This window comes from Cupressus sempervirens, chromosome 5 (genome assembly GCF_028749045.1).
Source record: "Cupressus sempervirens isolate cs-2001-9-10 chromosome 5, ASM2874904v1, whole genome shotgun sequence".
Taxonomy (NCBI): Eukaryota; Viridiplantae; Streptophyta; class Pinopsida; order Cupressales; family Cupressaceae; genus Cupressus; species Cupressus sempervirens.
The window spans coordinates 336,402,063-336,406,867 of record NC_143122.1 but is presented as its reverse complement, the minus strand read 5'-3'; the positions used below and the strand labels follow the sequence as shown (position 1 = coordinate 336,406,867).

General features: G+C 33.8%; 1 long non-coding RNA gene across 1 annotated transcript; it reads left to right on the top strand.

The window, feature by feature from the left end:
• Window positions 1–2,745: 2,745 nt before the first annotated feature.
• On the top strand, window positions 2,746–3,639 carry LOC149556065 (uncharacterized). The gene is made up of 2 exons (XR_016365349.1): window positions 2,746–3,150; window positions 3,245–3,639. It is a non-coding gene; the product is annotated as an uncharacterized LOC149556065 (long non-coding RNA).
• Window positions 3,640–4,805: the final 1,166 nt, after the last annotated feature.

Here is a 4,805-nt window from a genome sequence, read left to right as displayed (position 1 = left end):
GAGAAAGTGCATTGTATGCTACTACATTTGTTGGTTCTTGGTATCCATTTCCAACAAGATCCCATAGATCTTGTGAAGAAAATAATGCTCTCATTGTCATTGCCCAATACCCATAATTTTTTCCATTGAATTGTGGGATTTGTGGATTTGTCAAGCTTGTGCTTGCTATCATTGTTGATTGAGAAAAAGACCTTTCTAATCTTGAGAGCCTCCCAAACAAAATCTTCACCCAATATTCTTTAGATCTTCAGCTCTGATACCATTGATGGAAAGAGAAAGAGGAGATGTAGAAAATAAAATAAAACTCTAAAAAGCATCAAAATAGAGATAAAACCAGATTGCATTCAAAACAAAAACTTACACATATATATTTCAGTATAATATGTAATATTTGATCACATAAACAAATACCAGTTCTGAGCTACTACTCATAAACTATACACCAACAAAAGTTTACTTTCACTGCTTCTAAATTGTTCTGCTCTGTTGCTTCATACCCTATTTTTAGACTTTTCACACATACCACAGATAAACTTCCATTCTCACCATATCTGCTGAACAAAAGATTAGGTTCACAAAAAACATTAAAGCATTTTTCAATAGATTTCAAATCCACTATAGAAGAAACATCTAAAAAATATAATATAATAATATATATCTTTAATATAGAATTTGTTCAGACAAAATGATTTGACACAAAGCAGCCACGAGGAATGGAGTCTAGGGAGGAGGAGTTGGGGCAGGTGGGATTAAATTCAACAGAGCCTATTTTGAAGATAATAACACATTTTCTCTTGTATCTACTAGCTTACTGTCTCTGAAAACCATTTATTTGAGGTTAACATACCTAATATATATCCACTAAACTTATCCGTACCCTTCCTACGATATGTAGTAGCCTTATGCGTTTCCTTGCAATTTCCTGAAAAGAAACATGGTACAGAGAAGAAGGTCAAATATGATTGTATTCAATTCATTTGGTTAAAAGGCAAACACAATATAAATTATTGTGCTCTAGTGGCAAATTAGATACAATGTTTACCATGGACAGCTGAGATAAGCCTTTCCAGATCAACATAGAACTGTTGTTGGACGGTGATAGATTGGTTTGTAGTTGGCTGCCTATTGTTAATTAATTTATTCTAATATCTCTATCCTCGTCCTTTTCCTTTTGAATAATGCTGGCAACACAAGCGGTCGAATTATGAATTTGTTTGGTAATTTTTTTGTAGAGATGCATTTTCGGTACATACTTATTTTCTGTTGATCTGTTGGAATAGAAAAATGAATAAACACATCAGAACAAAGTAGCTACAGCTGAGAAGCGGATTTAATTGATTGATACAAAAGGATTATAACACCTCACATTTACAAAAATTCAGACATGAGAGTGAAATTTTATTTTTCAGTTATAACTTTTGACTATACATCTGAACAGACTCAAAGTTCTAAACAGCTGAAATAGCTACGGATTCAAATTTCTAACTAACCGATTGTTATTCTAATTGGATTATGATTTATACAATCAATTTAGTATTTTAACTCCTGTACGCTGCTATTCTGTGGATTAAATGTACCTTTGATCAAAACTGAAAAAATCTAAAATAGCCTGGATTTTGTTGAACAACAAAAAAATTTGACAAAAAATAAATGTATTTTTATACATCTGGAGATTTTTTTTGTTTTGACTTTTGATGCATTCTGTCTGAAAGATAGTAGACACCTTATTCAACCATCCCAGTAAAGTTTTAATAGCATTGTAAAGAAATAACAATGGAAGTATTCAGAAAAGTTTCATACATTGTGACAGTTGAATTTCAAGTAGCAGTTTGTTGGGCCAATATGTGAAGCCCAACATAATACCTTCTAACACAAAAGATTATTAAACCTCTATCAATAGGCTTAATGGCTCATGCTCACAATGAAAATTGTAAAATATATAACATAAAACTGACTAGGGTTAAACTGTGGTCTTTCGCATATAATTATTTATTGTATATCATTTTTACATTCGTGGAATGTTTTTTACTAAAGTAGATTTCGAAGGCACTTCAAACTTCTTACAGAAAAAAATATTACAAGACAAGTATTATGCACCGTCAAAGTAATCAAGACAAAACATATACAAAGACAACCAAGTCACTATACGAAAGAAAGATATAAAGGTTGCAAAACTCCAGCAAACATATGGAAATAGAGAATAGAAAAATGGAATAGATCAACCCAAGTTCTTAACAACTTCAAAAGCTTCCACCTTGAATTTGGACATCTCTTATGCGCCCTTCGTGAGATCTTTATGTTCCCAAAAAGTACTCTCAGCCATCCTTTTAAGATAACTTTTAGTCCATTTCATTGGTCGGGAGTCTGCTTGGTCTTTATATTAGTCCATTTGAATAGTGTATTTCTCGATCTACCCCTTCTCCAAAATTTCCACAAGATTTAGTCATGGACTTAGAACTGACCCTAATACTTTTGTGGGTCTTATTATTAGTTCCTGCAGGAAACTATAGCCCAGGCTTTGCAGTAACTAGTGATTAATCAAAACCTCAATAACCAATCAAATCCAATCTTTTTTAATATTAGATATTATATACTGCTTTAAATAGGAGAAGTAGTACAATATTTACCGGGGCTCTGACCAAGTTCATCTGTGGCGTGCTTCTATGATAACTTGTGTATACCTGCGGATATTCCTAGGAAGAAAAAGGCGCTATTCTCAAAGTGGCTGCATTGGGAATACCCATAACTTGTCTATACCTGCGGATATTCCTAGGAAAAAAAAGGCGCTATTCTCAAAGTGGCTGCATTGGGAATACCCATTTTGCAGGTGAGAACATTTGCATTTCAGACAAACTCTTGCTGAAGGCCAGCTACGTTCGCATCTGCAATTAACAAATGGCTTCCTGCATGGTTTCCCCATGCAGATGAGCCATGTGGTGAGATCTGTTGCCGGTGCTTATTGATTTTAGTGAGGGACAGAAGATTGACCTAGAATAATAATGTCTTTCACTGAAACGCTTTTAAGAATTATTTTTTTCCACGGATTAGAGAGGTCACAGGTTGGATGTTTTGAAGAAAAATGCATGAAAGTTCTCCAGCTTTTCATACCGCATCTTCAAAGGACCAGGTTATCCTTAATGCACCTGCCAGGTATGGCATCAACTTCATTCTGCATGCTGGTTCAAAAAATGTTACATTTTCCTTGATGTCTTCTAAGGATATTCATTTTTGGCGTGCTCAGCAGATTTGATTTTCCCCCTCCTTCGACATTCTCAGCGAGTCTGATGTTTGTGTAATTCATTTGCTTATTTATGATTTATAAGAGGGTTTTACAGCAGATAGTTGTCCACCCCGTGGACATATATATGTGATTCTCCTTAAGGTGTATTTACTTATTAATTCTTATCTATCAAAAGCAAATAGTTGTAAAGCGTTCAAGTTTTAACCACAGACAACTAGCCATGCCCTCCATTTCAAAAGCGGCGCTGCTCGATATCGCTAACAGGAGAACTGATGTTTGGTTTTTTAAAAACTCCATGTGGCATGTTTCTTTAAATGCAAATAGTTATAAGATTTATTTTATTATTTGAACTGTACTCTAATTCATCAATCAATCAGTTTATCATTAGGTGGATTAAAGGATGTTGTGCATGCTCTATTTTTGCTCTGCATATTCTTTTTATTCCACGTTAGGCTTGGCCTTCTTGACTTGATTGAACTGCATTCTTATTTACATATGTTGATGCTGCAACTACTTCTTCATTTGTTGATTGCACTGTTTTTTTAGTATTCCTGCCAGTTAATATAAGATTGAATATAGGGAGAATTTATACTCATGTAGAAGGTTACGTATTTCTTGAATCCAACTGCTCTTAGACCAACAGTTGTCTCTGCAATACAATGAATCACCTCTCCTAAATGTTCATTGTCTATATTAAGTGGGTGCCTTTTGTTGTTTTATCCTCTCTGACTACTCAATCAAGATTTCCCATACTATTTTCTCTAATGGTTTTCTCACTTGGTTGAAGCCCTCTATTCCTACTTGGTTAGTTGCTCTCTCTGGCCATAGCTTTTCCGTAGCCCTTGTTTATTTTTTTCTATGATTTGGGGGTGGGAAATCTTATTCAATTGTTGACACAATAACTGGTAACTAAGTACATAGGCCAGTTTTTAACCTATGCATGTTTTGTGTAAGCTTGGTTTTAAACTATTGTAGAGTTATGATTGACTTTAATTTGTCTGTTTTTTGAGATAACTTTGTACATTTGAGTTCTAATTAGGAGACAACTTCCGCAATTATCTAGCTTCTCAGAAATCTTTACATGAATTAGAGTATGGTGAAATTCTTGAATAAACTCCAAGTCTCAGAATCTTAATTTTTGCAACATGTGTTGCATAAAATTGTAATGCTTGTGTCTGAATATAGTTTTCAAAACAAGCTTTCAATTGCCTCTAAATGTTTACTGATGTGCAAATTTTCTAAGTAATTTCCCGAGTTTTTCTTGCAAAGGAGAATTTAGATGGTTTGCACTTCTCTTTAAAATCATTAAAATATAATATAATATAAGTATTAAAAAAATGTGTTGGGTTGATACATTTATATCCTAGAATTTATAAAAGAATCCAAAAGGCAACCAAAATAGCAATAAACAGCTCCTACAGCTTCCGAAGCCAAACGTTAACAAGACAAGGTGTATAACTTTTTAAAAAATTCAACCACCCTACAAATGACATTATACTCAACGTTGATGTTTCTTTGTTCTAATGGAAGAAGAATGCTCAATGTTTATGGAGGATAATGTCCA